Below are 25,201 nucleotides of genomic sequence, written 5' to 3' on the forward strand. Positions count from 1 at the left end.
CAAGTTTTAGCGTTACAAACAAACATTTGTCTTTTATATATATAGATAATGACAGGTTTTTTGGGGGGGCCCCCTCGAAGATAACTGATCAGTTGACCAACTTCTAGTGGTCCGTTTGACGTGAAATTTCGATATTTGTCATTCGGGTGATGGGGCTTCGATATGATACCAAATTTGTCAAGTTTGGTTCCGTCTTTCAAAAGTTTTAGCGTTACAAACAAACATACATACACACAGACGTTTGGCTTTTATATATATAGACTAGCAGGGCTACCCGGCGTTGCTCGGGACCGTATAAACAATGAAAAAACAAAAGCAGATATTGAACATATGTTTGATTCTTAGGGGAGAGGAATCTTTCATCTCTATGTATTATTTGTTTTATCTACCCTAGGACTGATATTGTTCATGTTTTATCCCTAGCATAGGTAATTTACAGCATGTATATGAAATTGTTTTACCTTAGGGAGAAGAGAACAGGTAATATACAACATAATGTGTCTATATTACATCCCTGGCAACGCCTAGAAACCAGCTAGAACATGTATTTCAGTCAATCTTTATTATATCCTGGGCTATGCCGGGAAACCAGCTAATCTCTTTTTAGTGACTTGACCACCAAAATACCTCCCTAAGTGTGTCCTTTCTTTTGAACTTATTAGATATAGGTATCTAGAAATGTGTGTGAAATTTTGTTGAATGCATTGTTCACTATGATTTTCTTATTGTTCTACACAATATCAACTGTAGCGAAATAACACAGTAAACTTAGTGTAGTGTTAGAATAAAGAGCAAAGGAAAAAATTAGAATCATATTTTGTAATTGCAAATCTAAATTTGCTAGCATGTACCAGTATTTGCCAGGTTGTGGAAATTTGGAACTTATAACATATGTAGTGGCCTTTTCCTAGATACCTATTGCTAAAAATTATACTTTCATTTTGTTAGAAAAATCTCTCTTCAGATGCCCTGCATCATTCAAAATAAAAACAAATATTTTTATAATTGTTTCAGTATATTGCTACACAATGTGAAAGTTTTTAACGTTTGTAAAAAAAATCATGAATGTGCTTATATTGCAAAAAAGAAAATATCAGTGCACAGTATTGAAAGTGTTTGAGATTCAAAAGTCTGTAACATTTCTACTAACTTCATAAGATGTCATGTGAGAAACTGAATTGAATATCAAGACATTATCTGAAGCGTTTTTATTTTGGTGTAACATATGTGTTTACAGTGAACCTTAACTTTTAATAAACAGATTGGTATGCAATGACATAGGCTAAGAATCTTTAAAATATATATAAATTGGAAAAATGTGTGAACAAATGAAAAAAAAATGATCCGCTCCACTTGATGACATCAAGCACAGTAATATTTTAGTGAAGAAAATATGAAATTGATGTTCAGTGATTAGTTTGGATGAATGAGAAAATGTAATTGTTTGATGCATAAAAATAACTCAGTTGCTGTATTTGATATTAAGCAGCAAAATATAGTGATTTGAATATTTGGGAAAACATCAAACCAGATTATGTAAAAAGAAAAAAAAAAGATGAAATTAGAAAATATATATTTTATGTTTATGAGTTCTGCCAATCAAAATTTTGTGGCAGAAATTGGGTGATTACCATGCAATTTTATTTTGGTAAAATTCTTAAATTATTAGAATGTTTATTATAATTTCTAATTAGTGACTTATTATAATCAAAATCCGCCCTAAAGAGTGTCCTTTCTTTTATTAGGTATCAGAGTAGGTATCAAGATTTCTACTTCTATACAAATGTGATATTTCAGATCTGTACATAAAAAATTTGTTGAATATATAGGTTGAGAATTGTTCTGTGTCGCTCTCTCTCACACACACACGCATTCTCACTTTTATAGATATAATAGATAGATTACTCTAGATATATTTCCATATGTCTGAATACCCTATATACAAATTTTCAAATCTGTAGATAAAAAAATTTGTTGAGTATATAGGTTGAAAATTGTTCTCTCTCTCTCTCTCACACACACATTCTCAATTTTAGAGATATAATAGATAGATTATGCTAGATATATTTCCATATGTCTGAATACCCTATATACAAATTTTCTAATCTGTAGATCCAATATTTGTTGAATATATAGGTTGAAAATTGTTCTTACTCTCTCTCTCTCTCTCTCTGGCTACCTCACACACACATTCTAACTTTTATAGATATAATAGATAGATTATGCTAGATATATTTCCATATGTGTGAATACCCTATATACAAATTTTCTAATTTGTTGTATACATAGGTTGACAATTGTCCTCTCTCTCACACACACACACATTCTCACTTTTATACATATAATAGATAGATTATGCTAGATATATTTCTATATGTCTGAACACCCTATATACAAATGTTCAAATCTGTGGATAAAAAATTTGTTGAATGTATAGGTTGAGAATTTTTATCTCTCTCTTTTTCTCTCTGTCTCTCTCGCTATCTCACACACACGCATTCTCACTTTTATAGATAAAATAGATAGATTATTCTAGATATATTTCCATATGTCTGAATACCCTATATACAAAGTTTCAAATCTGTAGATAAAAAATTTGTTGAATATATAGGTTTAGAATTGTTCTCTCTCTCTCTCTCTCTCACACACACATTCTAACTTTTGTAGTTATAATAGATAGATTATGCTAGATATATTTCCATATGTCTGAATACCCTATATACAAATTTTCTAAACTGTAGGTAAAAAATTTGTTGAGTATGTAGGTTAAGAATTGTTCTCTCTCTCTCTCACACACACACACACACAAGTTCTCACTTTTATAGATATAATAGATAGATTATGCTAGATATATTTCTATATGTCTGCCTACCCTATATACAAATTTCCAAATCTGTGCCCAAAAATGTGTGGAATATATAGGTTGAGAATTGTTCTCTCTCTCTCTCTCTCTCACACATATTCTCACTTTTATAGGTTATATAGGTTGAGAATTTTTTGCTCTTTCCATCACTCACATTCACACTTTTATAGATATAATACATAGATTATGCCAGATATATTTACATATGTCTGAATACCCAATATACACATTTTCAAATCTGTAGATAAAAAATTAGTTGAATATATAGGTTGAGAATTGTTCTCTCTCTCTCTCTTTCTCTCTCTCTCACACACACATTCTCACTTTTATAGATATAATAGATAGATTATGCTAGATATATTTCCATACGTCTGAATACCCTATATCCAAATTTTCTAATATGTAGATAAAAAATTTGTTGAATATATAGGGTGAGAATTTTCCTTCCTCTCTTTCTCTCTCTCTCTTTCTCACACACACACAAGCTGAAAATTGTTCTCTCTCTCTCTCTGACTCTCTCTCTCTCTCACACACACACACACATGGTCATTTTATAGATATAATAGATAGGTTATGCTAGATATATTTCTATATGTCTGAATACCCTATATACAAATTTTTAAATCTGTAGATAAAAAATTTGTTGAGTATATAGGTTGAGAATTGTTCTTTCTCTCTCTCTCACACACACATTCTCACTTTTATAGATATAATAGATTATGCTAGATATATTTCCAAATGTCTGAATACCCTATATACAAATTTTCAAATCTGTAAAGATAGAATTTGTTGAATATATAGGTTGAGAATTGTTCTCTCTCTCTCTCTTTCACACACATTCTCACTTTTATAGATATAATAGATAGATTATGCTAGATATATTTCCTTATGTCTGAATACCCTATATACAAATTATCAAATCTGTAGATACAAAATTTGTTGAGTATATAGGTTGAGAATTGTTCTCTCTCTCTCTCTCTCTCACTCACTCACTCACTCACTCACTCACAAACACACACACACATTCTACCTTTTATAGATATAATAGATTATGCTAGATATATTTCCATATGTCTGAATACCCTGTATACAAATTTTCAGATCTGTACATAAAAATTAGTTGAATATATAGGTTGAGAATTGTTCTCTCTCTCTCTCTTCTCTCTCTCTCTTTCACACACATTCTCACTTTTCTAGATATAATAGATAGATTATGCTAGATATATTTCCATATGTCTGAATACCCTATATACAAATTTTATAATCGGTAGATAAAAAATTTGTTGAATATATAGGGTGAGAATTGTACTTACTCTCTCTCTCTCTCTCTCTCTCTCTCTCTCTCTCTCTCTCTCTCTCTCTCTCTCACGCACACATTCTCACTTTTATGGATATAATAGATAGATTATGCTGGATATATTTCCATATGTCTGAATACCCTATATACAAATGGTCAAATCTGTAGATAACAAATTTATTGAATAGATAGGTTGAGAATTGTTCTCTCTCTCTCTCTCGCAACCTTACACACACAACCACACGCAAACATTATGACTTTTATAGATATAATAGATCGATTATGCTAGATATATTTCCATATGTCTGAATACCCAATATACAAATTTTCAAATCTGTAGGTAAAAAATTTGTTGAATATATAGGTTGAGAATTGTTCTCTCTCTCTCACACACTCACATTCTCACTTTTATAGATATAATGTATAGATTATGCTAGATATATTTCTATATGTCTGAATACACTATATACAAAGTTTAAAATCCGTAGATAAAAATACGTTGAGTATATAGGTTGAGAATTATTCTCTCTCTCTCTTACGCACACACACACACACACACACACATTTTCACTTTTATAGATATAATAGATAGATTATGCTAGATATATTTCCATATGTCTGAATACCCTATATACAAATTTTCAAATCTGTAGATAAAAAATGTATTGAATATATAGGTTGAGAATTGTTGTCTCTCTCTCTCTCTCTCTCTCTCTCTCTCTCTCTGGCTACCTCACACACACACACATTTTCACTTTTATAGATATAATAGATAGATTATGCTAGATATATTTCCATATGTCTGAATACCCTATATACAAACTTTCAAATCTGTAGATAAAAAATTTGTTGAGTATATAGGTTGAGAATTGTTCTCTCTCTCTCACACGAAACTGTGCGCTCGGCTTCTTCCCCCCCTTCCCACCCCAAATGCTTGGGAAACTGTGCACTGTTTTTGTTGGTTTTCAAGCTGCCTCTTCCCCCCCCCCACACACACACACAGTTTAACAGTAGTAGGAGGTCAAGAGAAAGAGGGTGAGAGAGAGAGAAGAGTAAGTTGGTGAGAGAGAGAGAAAAGAGAAAGAGGGTGTTGGTTTTATATTTTTATTATCGTCTAATATTTTGAAAGCTGAATTTCTAATAAAATGTGCATCTATAGGAGATAATGCCTGGGAATGTGTTCCCCCCCCACAGTTTAACAGTGGTGTGACGTCAAGAGAAAGAGGGTGAGAGAGAGGGAAGAGTAAGTGGGTGAGAGAGAGAAAGAGAGAGAAAAAAAAGAAAGACGGTGTTGGTTTTGTGAAAAAAGTTGTTATTTACAATTGTTCGCATTCTTGGCCTTTTGGTCAAGATCAAAGTGTAGTATCTGTTCTTCAGATGCTGCACTTCTATTTCTTGTTCTCTTTCGGTGGAGGAGAAATCCTCCACGACTGAGACAATTTTTATTTTTGTACCTTTTCTCCACGTTAAAAAACGACCCTGGTGTCTAACTCTGTCCCGTGGGGAGGCATAGTAAATAGGTACAATTGTTCGCCATTAGTGGATGTTGACGTCACGTCACGTGACATGACTAAGCGTTTTTTTTTTTAGTATGAATAACATTTTTTGTTTTAATTATAAAGTCTACACTTAATTTTATAGAAAATGATGTATATATAATAGAAAAAAAAAATTACTGGTTTTGTTGGATTCAAGTGGATCCCCCCCCTCCAGTTTAAGAGATAGCAGGTCACGTGGTAATATACAAAATGGCTAGCGTAAATATAAAGATCGGTTTTTTTATCGACGAATATTTTGAAAGCTGAATTTTTTTTTATTCCTGTACATTTTTTCCTGATATTTTTCGTTAAAACTCTTGTATAAATACTATTTTTAACCAGTTAAATACGTTGGAGACATTGTCATGGAGTTTAATAATCTCTAGAACAAAGCAGAAGAGAAATTACAAAAGTATCGGTAAAACAAAGTGTTTGTTTACATTTGTTCGCCATTACTGGATGTTGACGTCACGTCACGTGACATGACTAAGCGTTTTTGGATTATGTAATATTAACATTAAAATGACAGGTTTTTTTGGGGGCCCCCCCTAGGAGAGAAATGATCAGTTCACCCCCTTTTAATGGTCCGTTTGGTGTGGAATTTCAATATTTGTCATGCGGGTGATCAAGGTTCAATATGATACATAATTTGTCAACTTTGGTTGTGTCTGTCAAAAGTTTGAGCTGACGTCACGTCACGTGACACGTATTGAATAACGTTAAAATGACAGGTTTTTTTGGGGGCCCCCCTAGGAGAAAAACGATCAGTTGACCCCTTTCTACTGGTCCGTTTGACGTGAAATTTCGATATTTGTCATCCGGGTGATCAAGGTGCAATATGATACCAAATTTGTCAACTCTGGTTCCGTCTTTCAAAAGTTTTAGCGTTACAAACAAACATACATACATACATACATACATACACACCGATTTTTGCCTTTTATATATATAGAAGAAGAAGATAGAAGAAGAAGATTAGAAGCTCACGATTATCCCAAAGTTATGCCATTTTATTTTCCAAATGCACTTGCTTTTTGTGTGAGGAGCATACTTTGAAAACCTTCTTTTCTAAAAGAAATTTGTGCTCTTCCTTTTCTGGAACTTTCCACTATTTGCGAGAACTTTTAAACATCTTTCATAAATAAAGGCCATACCTCAGCAGGATAAGACAGATGAATCAGACAAGCTTTTCTTGTTTTTTCAAATTCCTTATACTGAAATGCATCTGTTATTAAAAATAAAAGTTTACTTTTTTTTTTCTTTAAATAGTTTTTACTGAAATAACACAAATTCTTTGGCATTGTAAACGTGTATTTTCAAAGTCTTGCACATGGTTGCAGTTTTATTCACGAGAAGTAACAGCGGAACTAACGTCATGTAAAAGACGATGTCATTGGAAGGTGGAAGACGTGTTTCAAATCTAGTGATTTATCATCAAGAGGGGATAACTTTTAGAGACATGTTAATGAGTTTCAATTTACTTGCCTCCCCATGAGGGCAAAGTTAAACTCAGTCGGTTTTTTTTTTTGGTTTTTTTTTTTCCATGGAGTTAATAATACAGCATAATCACGTTTACACACGGGTTCCCATCAGATCAGCAAAGTTAAGCAACGTTGAGCTCAGTCAGTACTAAAATGCATGACCATTTGGGGTTTTTATGTGTTTTTTAACCGGTAAAAATAGCTGCTAAGGGGTCAAAATTGAAAGAAATTGAAACTTGACAGGTGTAAGTAAATCGACTTACGTTCCCTTATATGATTGCACAAATATGTATGCATTAATACTAGTTAATTTTTAACCATTTCATATCCAACTGCCGATAGCTGAAACGGTAATATACTCAGGCTGGAACACTATCTGTTTTTGTTTTACTTTCGATTCTTGCCCAAGTCATTTTTTTTTTTTACCTTTGAAATAACTATTATATATATTAGGTACAATATAATAATCAATAGAGAATTGGCTCTATGATAATAAATGCAAAATCTGCATAAATTAAAATATCATATTTAAACGTATTTTACAGTCGGGCATTTTGCTAGTTCAAAAGAAACACTTCCTTTGTTGCCATTCTATTTGTTTCAAATTTAAAAAGTCGGAGCATCAGAAAGTTCGATCAGATGTTCTGTTGGCTTGTTAAGCTTAGAGTCGTCTCAAAGCTTTCTCTCGACTGATGGTGATAGACACTCATAAAGCAAAGTCAATACATGTTTCACAACAATTTTTGGTTGAATAGGAGAGGAGCCGCTTTCTCAATCAGGACCCCTGGACCTTGGAATAGATTTTCAAGGGAGGTAATAAATGTGTCAATAACAACAATTCAAGGTGAATTTGGACAGGTGCTGAGCTACTGTATCCTTTCCTATGTCAATTTCTACCACTCTTTCTTTACATAGCATAGTGTATATATAAAATATTGAATTGGTTTTAGGACAATACATAGTTAAAGCAAAATAATTTGTTTTGAACTATTAAAATAATTTCTGACAGTATTGATAATGTTTGCTCATTTATTCATTTTTTATTATCATTTATGTTTGAATTCAGCATAAATCAAATGTATGACCCCATTATAACAAAGCTATAATTATTTTGTTAAAGTAATGTTTTAAGCTCTAATCATTAGAAAATCCAAATACTTTAATTGATAGCTAAAAATTAAAAATCTCAACGTTTTCATTACATTTTGTTTTCTAGTCGTAGCATCTGCTTTATTTGTTTAGAATTTATTATTTAATACAATATTTTCCATTTCTAAAAGTAGTTTAAGATTTCTGGTATTTCGAAATGAGACAAATTTTTCAATATATTTATTACGTTTAAAAAAAATTGTGGCTGATAGACAGACGGACAAAATCTCTGTTTATATAAGATACTATTTTCGCATATTCTTTTTTAATTCCATTGTATCAATTTTATTTCTATAAACAAGTTTTAAATATATAATAGTAATTTTAATAAAATGATAAAGAACTGAAAATGCAATAATTTTTTTCCTGTTCACTTTGAAGTTAATACTCAAGGGAGGTAATTCAAACATACAATAAATTATTTTTTGATGCTTCTATATTGAACCAACGAATGGAAATATTGATTTCTAAGTAAAACAAATGGTATCTACGTAACTGTCATGGCGCAAATAGTAACATGTCCATAAATTACAACAAACGATAAGGTAGAACAACAATTATTAATGAAAAAAGAAAATTGTGAAATGGAGCAAAATCGCTATATTATGCTTACTAAATAAAGAGCCCAGTTGACAGGGGAGGTTATTAAGTTCTGTTGCTTACATCACGTGACGAGCGTAATTCAAAATGTTTTACAAATTTTATTTCATAATTCAACTTTATTGAAAACTATTTTTCATTAATAATTATTAATCTACCTTATCGTTTTCTATGATTTTTGGATGTGATACCATTTGTTTTACTGGAAATTCAATATTTCGATTTTCAAATTTTATTTATTCAATAAAGAAGCACTGATTTTTTTCCTTCTGTTTATCTTTACAATGTTGGTTTTATTAAAACCAGATTTATATGAAAAAAGAAATTTCTTAGCAAAATTTTAAGAATTTATACAAAAAACAAAAAAACAAAACAAAACAGCATCTTCCTAATATGGCAATTCGTTTTTATTTTTTTTTCACTTTGTTATTTTTTAATTTAAAAAGCTAAAAAAAATTTTTTTTGTTGTTTATTCATATACAGTTCGGATCTCTTACCTGCTCCCTGTTTCAACATGCAGAAACTTAAATGTAATGTGAACAAACATCTTGTTGCACAACTCACCATGTATGTTTCCCCGATGCCTGTAAATCTGGCTACTATCACAGCAACTCCTTAATTTAGATGGCAATATGCTTTGTTTGATAAAAAAATCTATTTATATAGTTTTTTATTTCTTTTCTGCAATTAATAATTTTATTTTGAGCGAGATTAAATAGAAAAAAAAATAACCACTCTCCCATTAATGTTCTTAATTCTTTAGAATACCGTGAACTGCTCGCAGCCGCATAGTATTATATGTGTATTGAGCAAACGGCTCTTTCTATTCATAGGACTCGTTGCTTTGACAACCATGAATCAATAAACAAACAAAACAGTCAAATGTTTTTGTCCCCCCCCCCCAATAAAAAAAAAACAACAATTGTATTATTACTCAGGAAGAACATTTACTATGGCTATGATGGTAATATATCTATTGCGCTTTTCATCAAATATTCTACTCCTATTAGCATTTAGGATAATCAGTAATAATAAGTATTGTTTTTGTTTTTTTTATTACATTTACACCCCAAACAAGGCGCAATGCCACTTTGATGTAGGGGGCTACTATCAGGGACATAAGCTACAGAGATACTATGTAGGGAGTTGGGTAGCAAGATGCCTGTTCACATTATACTTGAACTTCTGCATGTCAGTAGAGTTGGGGAAACAGGGACCCGGAAGGGAGTTCCAAAATCTAGCAGTTCTAGGGAAGAAACTACTGAAGTAGAAACCTCTCTTACATCTAGGGATCTCTACTGTGTAGGGGTGGGATTTAGCTGCTAGTCGGGTTTGTCGGAGGTATTTACATTGAGGAGGTACACGTGCTTGCAGTTCATCAGAGCATTCACCATTGTGTTATCATTTGTAAATTTTACTATATAAAATACTAACCTGGGTGCTCGGCGTTGGCTGGGTGTGTGGAGGTATGTGTAAGGGGTTGGTTGAGCGCAAAAAAAAAAAAAAATTAGGAGTAGTAGGCAGGTTTGAACCCATAACACGCAGGGTGAAAAAGGAGGTGAAAAAAAGCAAACGATCTTATCGATGTGGTCCAAATAACATCTTTTATGTGAGGTTTGAATGGCTTGCAAAAATGTTGACGAAAAAAGTGACCCCTCCTTGTAAAAAATGGTTCAGTTGACGGTGAAAGAATTGATGTTTTGGGCCAATTTTTCGATATTTGTCGTTTGAGACATCGAGCTTTAAAACGATATCAATTTTGTTACGGTCGGACGTGTCGAAAGTTTTTGGCAGACATATAAACACACACATACACACACACATTTTGTCCTTTATATAGTAGAAGATAAAGCACAACTTATGTTTTATGTGACATTATATATATACTAACAGAGAGACCCGATATTACCCAGGATTGAATGAGGATCAACGAATGTTCCACACTTCCCAAACTTTTCTAGTCATTGAAATCAGTGAAAATTGATTGCCTGCTCTAGTTGGGGACCCACCACAATGTACAGGAAGAAATTTTCACATGTCTCCTCACAGCGACTTAAGCAAAATACACTGCAGTCTACATTGCTGGTTTTATAAAATCATCTTCATATAATGACTTGAATTCAAGTTTAGGATGTAAAAAGTAAAACGTCAAGTATCATTGTTCAATTGTGCTCTAAACAGAAACATTCTGAAGCATTTTTAACGCACCCCTATCTCATCAAAGAATCTACTGATGATTTTATAGGCCGGACTGTTCTGCTTGTGCGGTGATAAAACTTCTCAACTGCACTTGTGATATTAGGCTGTATAAGAGTGTTAACTTCAATAAAAATCGAACTATTCCTTCATTAATAAGATTTTTTTATTATCAATTTTTGATACTTATCGGGTACATTCTGATACAAAACCTATCTAAGAACACTCTCAGACACATAAAGTACAGTTGTATGAAATTTCAAAAATGTCTGTCCAGCTGTTTCGGAGTCCATAGGGAACTCTCCCTCTCTCTTTCACACGCGCACACACACACACACACACACACACAAAATTCCCTTTATAAAGTTGGATATATATATATATATATATATATATATATATATATATATATATATACACACACACACAACCTGATGATATAGATATACCACCTTTTTTGGCAATTTTCAAATCTCAGCAAATATTGATCAGAATTTAACAGATGAAGGCTCGTTGGATAGGTAATGACCTGAATTGTTTAATGGACGATGTGACATTTGTCGTTAATGTCGCACATTAAAGGGATCATTCATCATCTAGAGCCTATTTTTGGCAGTTTTTTACAGCCATAAAATGTTTCAATCACAGTCATTTGTTTTCCTAGTTTTGCATATGTATTACAAAATATCTGATATTTCCCCAAAACCTCTGGCCTTGATGGAGGGGAGGTTAAAACTTGCTTCTATGGTTTTAAATAATTTGAAATAATAGCAAGAGGAGACTTGATTCCAAATATTTCTCATATAGCTCCCCTGTTTGATTTTCATATATAAAGTTAATTTAACAATGTATAAGGATTATTTGACACTGGAGATATTCATAATCGTACCCTATTTCCAAAAGAAGGGCGATATAATATGAGAAATATTTGGAATCAAGTCTATCCTTGCTGTTATTTCAGATCATTTGAAACCATAGCAGCAAGTTTTAGTCCCCCCTAAAGCAAAGGTTTTGGGGAAAGACACTCTGTCTGTGTCCCTTCTAGCTGCAAACCAGCTGAACTTTGTCAATCCCTCGTGTCATTTTATTTTTTATAGCTAAAATAGATGGATGGCTTGACAAATTTAAGTTGGCTGAAACATGTACGCAAATATGTAGCCAAATTATGTTTGTAAAAATAAATATATTTGTTCTTGTTTCTGCCATTGGCTGTGGTCCTCTCCACCTTAAAGTGTTTATAAGAATAAACCGAATGGTGCTTCACTCGGATGCAATAACTCAACCCAGCCCATCAGTAATTTGATTGGCCACTTAAATTCCTCTATTCTTATTTGAGAGCGGAAGGAAAAAATCAGAGCATGATTTTATAAACTTGAATTTCTGCACGCAAATGATATTTACAAAAATATAATTATACAATTGAAAGGTTGCTACAAACAAACTCATCTAGAGGTCAAGCTTGGCATAAGGTCAAGTATTAATTGACGACCATTAAGAATTGTTTAAATAAAACTTTTGGGAATTTTTTACTATAGACAACAGAACAAAAAAGTATTAAAAAAAGCAAATATATAACAAATAAATGTTATCAAAGGCAAAATAAGTTTCTGTTCTACCTAGCTGGATAAGTTTTTAGTGTTGTCATGTATTTTAAAGCGTTTATTCAGTTAAAAACAAGTAATATCGAATGATATATAAGAACAAGCAACAATGGCCGATATGATAGTCACATCACTCAAAAATAAAAAAAATTAACAAAATCTTGGTAGAAATTAACTCAATAAATGTCATAGTAACATTTCCCCTTCACTCCTCACATTAAGAATCGACCTTGTGCCTAATTTGCTCGGTGGGGGAAGCAAATAAATACCCTTTTCTTGGCCTTTTGGCCAATATCAAAATGTAGTATCTGTTCTTACTACATGCTGTTGCTGTACCTGTGTTTATAACTTTGTGATATAAAGTGGGGGATCACTTTTCTGTATTAATTTAATGTAAAATGATCACCCACTTTACAACCAGTTAGTCTCAAAGCCGTTCAAGTCATTCTCCAGATCATTCAAGTTGTTTTTGAAGGATTCCAGCTATTTTTTAAGCATTCAAGTCATTCTTAAGGTCATTCAATTCATCCATTAAAGTCATTCTAAGTCATTTAATTCATCCATTAAAGTCATTCTAAGTCATTTTTCGGTCTAAAATGACCGAAAAATGGGCTGAAATGACTTAAATAAAGAAAAATATTTTTTTTAAAAGTTTATCTTTATGAATGTCATGTCAATCCTACATTCACGCATTCATTCATTACACGAGAGCACGCGACTAGTGGCCATCGGCCTTGTTGATACTAAACATTGAGAACTAAAATCAGTCAATAATCAATCAATAATTCCTATCGATTGATCACCTCAGACTAGTAAAGAAAACACTTGTTTTTTAATCCATTTCTGATGTTTCAAAAATGGTTGGTCACTTTGCCTCTGGACATTTATTGTGAATTAATTCATCTCTATGCAATGTGTACGCCGTGTGATGGTGCATGGAAGTAAAATCTGGTCAGTGAGGGTTGAGGACATGTGTTGCCTGAAGAGAAGTTATATAAGAATGGTATGATGGATTATGATGGATGCGTAATGCAAGTTTTAAAGGCAGGCTTATATATATTAATCCTTTGAGATAATAATAATAATAATAATTACTGGCAATATGGTAACAAGGCTCAGCATTCCAATCCTGTCGCAGTTAACCACCTGAAGAAGTCTAGAGGATGAGTTGGCCGAAACGTGATGAAACAACAACTATGAAGATGAGGATAACAGTCTGCAAAAGAATGACGACACAGGCTTAGGTCTGTTGAGTTCAGAGGAAGATTACATCTGGACAGTATAGGGAGATACGTGCAGAACAGGAGACTTTGATGGTATTGTCACGTTGAAAGAATAGATGAGAGCTCTTGGGTTAGTAGATGTTGAACAATTGAGGTAACCAGTTCACAGGTGCAGGTCAAAGAAAAGGTGGGAGAAAGTGATAAGGCTGGATTTGAGAGAAAGAAGGATAAACGAAGACTTGGTCAGGGATAGTTTGGAAGTCAGTTTCTAAAAGTCGTCCAATACATGTCAGCATGTAAAACAGACATGAAAATGAAGATGATGATGTTTCCAATCTACAATGAAACTGACTCCACTTTACTGTTTTTTAATTGTTATTATTTTTCTTTGACTAAAACATTGTTTAATTAGAAAAAATTTAAAGTAAAAAGTATGTTATTTGTGAAAATGTTGCTTCAGGAATTATAGTGATCTTTCTGAGAGTATACACAAGTTATCTCTTGTAAATTATACTGAGTCACGAGAGAATACACTCTCCTGTTTCCAGAAATCAAAAATTTAATCCCATCCACTTGGGAAATATAGGACGGGATATCATCGTCTCTTTGGCGCTATAGCCTAGTCTGGGGGTCTCCAAACTATGGCTCACTGGCCAGATCCGGCCTGCAAAAGTCTTTTATCTGGCCCACAGAGCTCTTATAGAAGACATAAAAATATTCAGAAAATATTTTTAAAATGGAAATAGTGGTAAAAATATTGTAATTGTTTTTCTTTTTGTTTCGAAAATAATTTTTAAAAATGAGGTTTTGGAGAACGAGTTTCACTAAAAAGCAAAGCTAATGATCAAAAGAGTATAAAACGCAGGTAATTTTTTTATTTTGGCCCACGTAACTCTAAAATGTCAGCAATCTCGTCCACTGTTCGAAAAGTTTGGAGTTCTCATGACCTAGGCCATCAGATGTGGTTCAACTAGTTCTCCATTCTTGGCATTTTTTGAACAAAGCTTGATGCCATATTCTGTCAGGCCCCTCCTGGTCAAAGTCACATGAGATTCACAAAATGGCTTCACTCAAATGTAAGTATTTCATCCACTGCATATGCCACCTCTCTTTATTCTTTGAGCCTGACAATAAATGTTCTTCATTGATGGAGAACGTTTATTTTTACGTGATCTATAGAATAGTCTGCTTGCTCCTTCCTTAGTTTTTGTGTTACATTTTTAAAAAAGGCAAAATACAATTTTTGATGACCAGTGCTTCAAAATTTAGCTTTAAAAAGACCAATCTGGCAACCATGGACGAAAATATAAGAATGACTTCCCTTTGATGCAGCTTCGTTTTCAAATATCATTATAATAATATATGATCATTGCTGCAGTAGTGTGAGAAAGGAAATCATAATTTTGACGCGCAGTGTTTCTTCATCAAAGAAATAAATCAGCGAAGCATTATGTAAAAAAAAGAGAACATTTGAAAGAAAGGGGGGGGGGCATTGTCTGCTAAGAAGTACTGGACTGAAACAGTAAATTAAAGATTATCTCTTACAATGTGATTTTATTATTTGTTTATTATTTGTATTAAACTATGTAGCACAATATTACTTTTTTTAGTATTAGTACTTATTAATTTATCTCATTTGGGTCATTATTGGTATTAGTTTTTTTTTGGGGGGGGTTGTACAAAAAATAATTTTTAGCACTATCCAGAAAATAACTTTATCAAAACATATTGATTAAATATATTTCTCATTCTGTGGAATTTCCGCAGGTCCTGCTAGTAAAAAACATGTTAAAAACTTACATTATATTTGTGAAACCTCAAAATGAAAACTTCCCTGGAAAAATGGTCGCCATTTTTATAAAAAAAAAAGTTAAAAAAGAGGCTACATATGGAAGAACGATAACTGAAGTTTATAATTTGCTAGTTAAAGGACGGGCATATGACTTTGAGTTATCGTTTTTTTTTTTTTTTCTTAACAAGCCACTTACTCAGCTTGTTTATAAAATTTGCAACTATATTTTTCTGGCTTAGTTTTCATTTCAGCATTTGACATGTATGATGAAAGTTCTCTGTAATTTAGTGTTTTCAATATTTTCACTGACACTATATTTAAGTATACAAAAGTTAACAATATTTTCGCAGTTATATAAGCAGACAGTAAAAGAATAGTTAACAGTCGATAAATTGTAAAAAAATCAACAAAAATAAACAAAGTGCTTGTATTAATCGGTAAAATTTAATTATTTACCAACCTGCGTACTTTTAACGTGCTGATTTCCCCCCCCCCTCCCAAGATTTTTGTTCAAAGCGGTATTTACAAAGGAACTTTTGAGAAGGCATAAAAGTAAAACGACTACCGCTGGCCGAGAGATTCAAAATGGGCCAAAAAGCCATCTCTGACTCTATTAGGAACAAACTACTTGGCCAACGTTAACCGCGAGAAATACAGTTGAAGTTAACATTTATATAAAGTGTAAATGCCATTCAAGATGGCCGAAAGTGATCTTATGATTTTAATATCATGATCTGAGCATGTGGGCTTATGTTCGAGTAACCTTGTCTGACTGTCTGAGGAACGTTCTCTACCAAACTTCTCTGCCAATATTTGGTCTACACACTTGAAACTTGATATATAAGGGATTCAGACCTATGGAACAACTTTGATAGCTACTATGGGGTGAAAATTGAAAAAAAATGGGAACTTGGTAGGCCTAAGTTGACATAAAGTGTTATTTTTTTAAGTTTTTATATGCATAAGGACATAGTAGAGATGGAAACTAATAAGACTGGAGAGCTGTATGTTTTTGCTTCGATTTTAGCTAACGGCATCCAAGTCATATATATTTTTTTAATTTTTAAAATCATATTATACATATATATATAATGACAAAAGGTCTATATTTCAAATTTCAAGATATTGCCCATCTTACCGTTTATTTCTTTAAGCATGTTAAAATGCCCAATTCTTGACAGCATCTGCTTTGTAACGCAGAATCATTCATATGATTATGTCAAATTTTGAATTTATTCTGCCCATACCTCATCAGAAGAAAAGGAACTCATCAACTTAAAAAGAAAATAAAAGAATATGATGATCACAAAATCCGAAAATCAAAAGTGAAGTTGCAATTGTGTTTTCTTTTAGTCACGCCATCTTTGAATTTTAATGTCATTAAAATTCAAAGATGGCGTGACTTTCGTATATATAAAATGCGGCAATTTACAAAAAATAATATATTGCAAATCATCCTTGCTACAGCCCCTATTATCGTTTTTGCTTTTTAAATATAAATATAACATGTTTTCATATCGAAATCTCATACGGAATGATCACCCACTTCCATAGCACCAGGTGGTAATAATCAACTACTTTCAATGTTATATAACCATTTTTTTTTTTTTTTAAAGTGGAGGGAGATACTTGTGGATCAAGAATAAACCTTATGGAAAAAAGGGGGTGTAGGAAGAGAGTGCAAATGAATAGATTAGCTAACTTATCAGATTTGTGCTGGAATGGTCATTAATTCTATTGGAGCATCAGTGGTGTTGGGTAGAGTTATGGAGGTTATTCATCCATAATATGGGATAAGGAAAACACATAAAAGTATGTAATTAGTTTTAGTTATAACGTTTTGATGCATTTAATATTTAAATACATAAAAGAATAGTTACACCACCATCATTATCATCATCTCTTAGAAATTAAGAAACTGGCCAATAATAATAATTAATTCATTCAAGTGATGTCCTGCCTGGAACATTGACGGCTATAACTCTCCATCTATCTCTATCCCTCGAGACAGCCATCTTCTATATATATAAATCTCAAACGCCTGTTTAAATGTATGTATGTATGTATGTATGTATGTATGCCTAAAACTTTCGACAGAGGTGACAGATTTTCACAAGATCTGTATCGTTTTGAAGCTCAACCCTTCGGACAACAAATATCGAAAAATTAGCTAAAAACATTAATTCTTTCACCCCCAACTGAGCACTTTTCTGCAAGTAGGGGGTAGCTTTTTTCGACGATATTTTTAAAAGTCTTTTCGATTGATTAGCCTTAATTTAAACCTTTGCCATTTCCGGGTTGGCGATGGACGCAACGGCAAAGACGTCACGTTTTTTTTTCAAGTTCTTTTCCCTTTTGTGGTACGGTTTCTTTTGCTCAACACACACCTCAAAACACCCTAGCAACGCCGGGTACCCAGGCTAGTGAATTGATAATTTGCTCATCATTCAGAACCGCATTTAAGCTGTTTCTCGAACGTGTTTGATGTATTGCTGTAGCTTTCTTTGCACAAACAGTATGTTGCAGTTTCTTTCTGTCCGAGCAGTGCTCATACTGGGCGATTGTCCTGACCATTGTATCCAAAGGAATCTTCTGCCCAACATAACGAGATACGAAACCATGAACAGAATTATTCCTGATTGCTTCTGTATTACATCAGCCACCTGCTTTCCATGACCTCACGTTACCCTGATCGGGGCGGAGGGAGCTGCAGTAGGTTCTCAACCTTGCCCAAGGGTCACCCACAGACTAGCGAAAGGAAGGAGATGCTTTACTCTTTCTTTGACAGTAGTGCTGTCTGTCCCACCACCCTATACAGGGTCTAATATTCCCAAATGGCCATCCATCTGGTATTGGCCAGTCTTATCGTTGCTTAACTCCGATGATCTGCCGGGGGAACTGGTATGTCAATGTGATTGTGCCGTATTCCATAATAATTGGTTACATCTTCTTAAAAACGCAATTTGGTCGGAAAATGCGTGATCATTTTACGTTAAATTTATATTAGAAAGTCTTTTTGTTTTTTATTTATTTATTTTTTAATCTGTTTGCATGTCATCATCCAAAAAAGTTTAATTTTATTTTTTGCGATGGAAGGAGGGGGGGGGCATTAGCATAGAGTTGTGACCTTCACCTTCATAAACCTTCTATTTACGAAAGCCACGATAGAGCAGAGCCTAGGTCTCCAAATAATACTCAAATATTTTTGGTGATATCGGTAATCACGTCGATTGTTGTTTTCGACCTCGTTTATGCTCACTAACTCCACCTCTTCCTAATCAGGCCTCTCGGGGGGTGGGGTTTACCTACTTTAGCTTTGCTACACCTTTATCAGGTTGACGTTCTTCTCTATCGTCTTTGGGAAGAAAAAGAAGTGAGAGAGTTGTCTTTTTATAAATATTTGTCAGGTATTATTATTGGTACTGGTTGGTACATATCTTGCGTCGTTTCAGTGTTTTCTCTGAAGTTGTTTTTTTTTTTTTTTTTTTTTTTTTTTTCGGTTTGTACGCATTTTTTCTTAGCACACGTAGCGTTGAAATGGATCTCTGCGATCTGTTTTCATTGGTTAAAACTTAATTTTTAATTTCTTGTGGGAAATTTCATTGTTTAAAAGAGAAAAAAAAAGTGATGAAGAATTTCGGTTTAGTTTCAAATTGCCGACCATAATTCAAATGGGAAGAGAAAGTCACTTGAGCTTTAAAACTATGGATTATATGATAATAAGAATAAGTTTTTTAAGGGCTCATTGGATAGTGGATTTTGAAACAAACGAATTTCAGGTAAAAACCTTATTACGCACTTACGAGTCATGTCAGAATTAGTATAAATTAAAAAAAAAAAAAAAAAATTACAAAAAATGATCCAATAGAAAATATACTACGTCCGGTTTTTGCAAAAAAAAAAAAAAAAAAAATCGGCACTTGTGCAGTTGTGCATTACATTTTTTATTTTTTTATTTTTTTATTTTATTTTTTTTACAATTTGCTATTGTTTTCAGTTTTGAAGAACTCTTTTGACGGGGAGATAATTAAAAAAAATACCTTTCCCGAAAATGTCAGTTTCGCGTAAATTTTCGTTTAAAACAAAACAAATACAGCAAACTAATACAACAACACAAAATAAAATATTAATTATCTGAACATTTATTAAGTTAAAATAAAATTAAGAAAAGTTCATTTTCTCAAAAAACAAACAAAAAAAAAAAAGTCACACGCAATCCAATGACTGTTGCGAACTATCTATCAGATGTAAAAGTTATAGATTTCCATATAATGACAATTTTCATTCATTTCAGAATTCCTTTAATTATATTCAATAATTCAATAAATGTTCAAATAATTAATGTTTTATTTCGTATTATTGTATTATTTTTGAGGGTTTGATTTGATTTTTAACTGAAAGTGAAGTTAAACTTTGATAACTTTGGATTGGGTCTTTATGAATTGTTTCCATATCAAAGGAGTTCTTCAGAAATGAAAACAAACAAACAAAGAACAAACCAAAAAAAAACAAAAAAACAGTAATGCACAAAGTTGTGGAAAAAAATATCATCCACAATAACGGTCCGACATTTTGTATTTTGAAATGACAGATTGTCAAATTGATCGATTGCAGTTACCTCCCGTGGATTTTGAGAACTCTTACACATTAAAACATAGGATAAAACTCTATAAATCGATAAACTCGATGGATTCTATTTTTATTTGTAATTATTTTTCTACTGAATCGTTTTTCGTAAATTTTGGAATTTATACTAATTTCAACATGACACATAATGTAATGTTTTCACCTGAAATGCGTTTGTTTCAAAATCCACTATTCTGAAAAAGCACCTGTCTATTGTTATCTATCTATTATAATATAAAACTCGAATCTTTTTGCTTGGGCGTTGAAACCATTCATCCGGTTTACGACTTCTGGTTTAAAAAATTCTGTGCATGCGTAAATAAATAAAAACAAAACCGTAAATTTTTTTATTATCGGAATCCTTTCGAGATGAGCAATTTATACATTTATTTATTTGCGAACTATTATCCTCATTTTCTAGTTGTTGTTTCAAAGCGTTTCGGCCAACTATTCTTCTAGCCTTTGTCAGGTGGTAAACCACGACGGAATAGAAACGCCGAATCTCTTAACTGTATCCTCAGTAATTACTGCCTTCCATAGTTGTTGTCATCTCACTACGTTTTAGCCAACTAAGCCTCTGGCCGGCTTTGGGTAGGATTGAAACCGCTATCTTTAGAAAATGCTCACCTGAAACGCTAGAGATTAAACGCCTCTATCCACTGCGCAACGAGCCTTTAAGGGCGATCATGGTTGGATTTTTTGGTCATATATACAAGTTTTATTCGTTCTTTTCTGGTCTTCCATCATCGAGTCTGTATCGGATGTTATATTATTTTTATTATTGAAATTCTTTTGAGATGAGCAATTGATCGCCCTTCGGGACTCTGACGCAGTGGATAGAGACTAATCCAAATCTAAATGACCTATTTTTAAACAATATTTTCTTTACCAAAGTTGTAGGTGATTAAAACTGTAGATCAATAGAAATTTAGAACTTGATTAAAAAAAAAAAAAATTGTACGTTTTTCGCGCCCTTAATTGTTTATTTACGATTATTTTATTTGTATTTTTCATTAAAAGTTGGAATCGTTTTCAAACAAAAAATTAAAAAAAATATTATTACGATTTAAACTATTTTAAAGTCTTTTATATATTCTGTAATTGACAGTTTAAAGACGTTAAAATTACTCAAATCAGCTTACCCAGTCATTGAAACCGTGTTAATAAAAAACAAACTATCAACACATAATAACATCTAACTTCATAACTAAATTATTTCAGTCTTTTACTTCTCTCAGAAATTTTATGTGGGTGATGGGGGGATGTGGTGTGATAAATATTGTTATACAGTTATTTACACATAAACAAAGAGTCATGAACAAAAATGGCTGCCGGAACAAACACACAATGTGGAGTCTCCTGTGAACATTTTTTTTCTTGCAGCATTATATTGTCATGCATTTTTTTCTATCTAAGCAAAGAATTTCTCATTTTTCTGTAGAGTATATGTATGAAAAGAAACGATATTGACATAATAATAACCGTTTGTTTCTGCATAACGAAACAGATATGTAAAAAATGTACCGAAATTTTAATATGCTGGATGAGCTGTTTTGAATGAAAATAAATATTTGGATCTTGGAATGTAACTATACTGTTATTCTTATATGTATGCTGTGTTGTAATATTTAATATACATTGAGCTTCTAAACAGAAAGGATTGGTATTCAGAAAGAGTGAAATATCAATAAGTTTTCAGACTTTTTTTCGTATGGATACTTTTATTGATAGTACAAACCTCCTCCGGCTGCAATGCACTTGTACTTCTGAAAAGACCCAAAGGAAGTTTTCTGCGAGTGTGTCAATGGCCCTTGTCACAGCCTCTTTCATCTCCTCAATTATCTCATAACGACAGCCCCTAAAGTTTTCCTTGAGCTTAGGAATAACCAAGTCACAGGAAACAATGTCTGGACTATAGGGAGGGTCAGGAACTATCTTGATACCCATCTTGGTCTAATAGTTTGATCTTCTTTGAGCACGCTTGGGACAAATCTTCCACATCTTCGGTTCCTCATGAATAATTGCGTGTACAGTTTCCATGCTGACATCAAACTGTGCACTTATTGTCTCTATAGACACACGACGGTCCTTATCCATGAAATTCTTTATTTGGCCAATCAACTCTAGTGTTCTGACTTCTTTACTCCTCTCACACTTCTCATCATCCCCCACAGACTCCCTGCCTTTCTTGAATCTCTTATGTCATTCAAAATCTGATACTCGATTCATACAAGATGGTCCAAAAGCAGTCTGAAGCATTCCATATGTTTCTGTGGCATTTTTTCCAAGTTTAAAACAGAATTTTATTGCATAGTGTTCTCCTAAAGTGTTCTCACGTCCAGATTGCATTTCTGAAATCCACCAACTGTCACAATCAGGCTTTAGTAGGGTGTATTCCAATTCCTGCTGTAGCTGTTGATTTGAACCAGAATCATAAAAATTAATTAGTCATCTCATAAGATGTATAGCAATAACATGCTGAATTTTCAAGAGTCCATAACAAATTTAAAAGCTTCTACAAAAAAGTCTGGAAACTTATTTAAGGCATCTCATATATATTATTCCAAGTTAATATTTTTTAAAGGTGAAACAACTAATGAATTTGACGAGGTTCATACAAAAGTGCTCAATACCAAAGTAGGGCAAGGTATGCTTTTTATTTATTTTACATAGGCATTTATATGTCGCTACACATTATGAGCATGTTTCAGTCAGTCAGTTACAAGTAACTTCTTCAAACGAGGCTGCTTATACAAAAGTAGAGTCCATAATGAAAATTGGAACGGACTTTTGGATAAGCCGCATCGCCTGAAGAGGTCTCTAGTTACTTGTAACTGACTGACCGGAACATGCTCATGAATGTGTAGCGTCATATAAATGCTTATGTAAAATAAATCAAATAGAGAGAGGGGGGCGAGAGAGAGAGATATTTATGAAACTGAAGGTACTTTACGTAAATTGTTGTTAAAAACTGGCACGATAAAAAAAGATGCGCATTATATCCGTATCTATCGAACTATCAAACAAATCCTGTATTTCTCGCCTATACGCGTACGGTAGCCACGCTATAATACGTAACTTAAAATGAATAAACATTGAATTATTTTTATTGACTGCTAGCTGGATCTGTGTCCCTGAGGAATTGAGGAAGCTGCAAATCTTCTCTCCCCTCAGTAAATTGGGCAAAAATGATCGGGAAGGCAAGTTTTCTAACCGAAAAAGCTAGAAAAATGTGTGACTATAATGAAATCACAAGAATAATTGAATACGAAAACAATAAAACGAACAGTTAATTAATGAGATGACCTTTTGCAAAGCAGTATGCAAATTAGCCAATCTTTCGACGCCGGTCACATGCACGCTAGAAAGCTATTAGTTTTTTTTAATTGTGAATATGAATTTGGTCGCACTGTTCGAAAAATGGTAAATGCCTCAACTTTATAAGTATACGGAAAATATATATAGATATATATGCATCAATATTTATCAAAACAAATAAATGCGGGGAAATTAAAATTAAATTAAGGAAAGTAGAAAGTGGACCTTGGGTTTATTTTCGGCAACCTTGTATCTCTTGTTTCCCTTAATTTGTCTATTAGTCCTCACATTCCATGAGTATGTTTATGACAAAGAGGAAAAAATTGCTCTTTCCTGGGTCAGAATTTCTTTCAGTTAACGCTTATCGTTGGCATTTTTTTAAAAATCTTTTTACATCAAGTGTCTACATGCATTGTCTGGAGCGATTTCTTTAAAAACCGATCTAACAAAGTTGTAAACGTGATTATAGTTTGAATCGTTTTAAGGCCTCTTCCATTCCAGGACAACGCCGGGTAAATATAACTTGCAACGAAAATAGTCTGGTTGGAATGACAATTCAACCGAAATTTTTCAAAATGAGGAATTATAGATTGTGAAATCCCGTTGCATACAATAGTTACTCCACCCCTCTTTCTATTTAAATTTTCATAATTCCCAACACCCGACGCTAAGGGAAGTTGGGTTCGGCAAACTGAACATAAGAAACGAATTTCCGAAATCGATTCTGCATAGTTATTTATTTTTGGTACATTTTTAATTTTTACCTCAACATTTTCCTTTAAAATGACGACTTGTGAAGGGTTTCGGGTATGTTTAAAACGAATATCGCATCTAAATTTTCTGCAAGTAAGTAGTTTTCCGAATATTAAGCAATGCCATTTTTTATTTTATTGCTTAGTACGCGCGAACGAGCGCTCGATTGTGCGTGTAAACGCAACCCCGTGAAACTGCGCGCATAAAGATGGCCATCAGGAATAACATAAGAAATGGCATTGCTTAATATCCGGAAAACTACTTATTTTCGAAAAATTTAAATGCGATATTCATTTTCAGCATAAACGAAAACCATCAACCGTAATCATTTTAAAGGAAAATATTAAGGTGGAGGGAGACCTGGTAAAAATTTACCTTTATTTATTTTTAATTAACGACACTTATGCAGTTTAACATTACCAAGCAAATTTAGGAAGTGGTTTGTAACGTGTGTATAGGGGGGCTTTTTGAACTCTACGGAGCTTTCCTAAAATGAAAACAATTTGCGGTGCTAATGCACTTACTGATCCGCGCTTTTTTTTTTTTTTTTAATCGTATTTCCAAGTTTAATTAAAGTTTTATGATATGTTTTTTATTCAATTGTAAGGTTAAAGTATAGAATAGGTACAACCCCCCCCCATGTTAAGAATGGCTTTTTAAATAATAACGTTATTATTTCAGCACGGATCAATAAATGCACTAGTACCCAATTTGCTTGATGCTACTAAACTGCACAAGGGCCGTTTTAACTTACTATAAGTTTG

General features: G+C 32.9%; 2 protein-coding genes and 1 pseudogene across 3 annotated transcripts in view; 2 read left to right on the top strand and 1 right to left on the bottom strand.

The window, feature by feature from the left end:
• LOC145291416 (activating signal cointegrator 1 complex subunit 3-like) overlaps nt 1-25,201 on the top strand; it is a 958,449-nt gene that overhangs the window by 803,929 nt on the left and 129,319 nt on the right. The gene's annotated exons all lie outside the window — the stretch shown is intronic.
• LOC145291418 (uncharacterized) overlaps nt 1-25,201 on the bottom strand; it is a 136,616-nt gene that overhangs the window by 109,442 nt on the left and 1,973 nt on the right. The window lies entirely within an intron of this gene.
• Nucleotides 5,486-5,619, top strand: LOC145291782 (U2 spliceosomal RNA; annotated as a pseudogene).

Source organism: Euprymna scolopes, chromosome 12 (assembly GCF_053919585.1).
Source record: "Euprymna scolopes isolate OS-2025 chromosome 12, ASM5391958v1, whole genome shotgun sequence".
Classification (NCBI taxonomy): Eukaryota; Metazoa; Mollusca; class Cephalopoda; order Sepiida; family Sepiolidae; genus Euprymna; species Euprymna scolopes.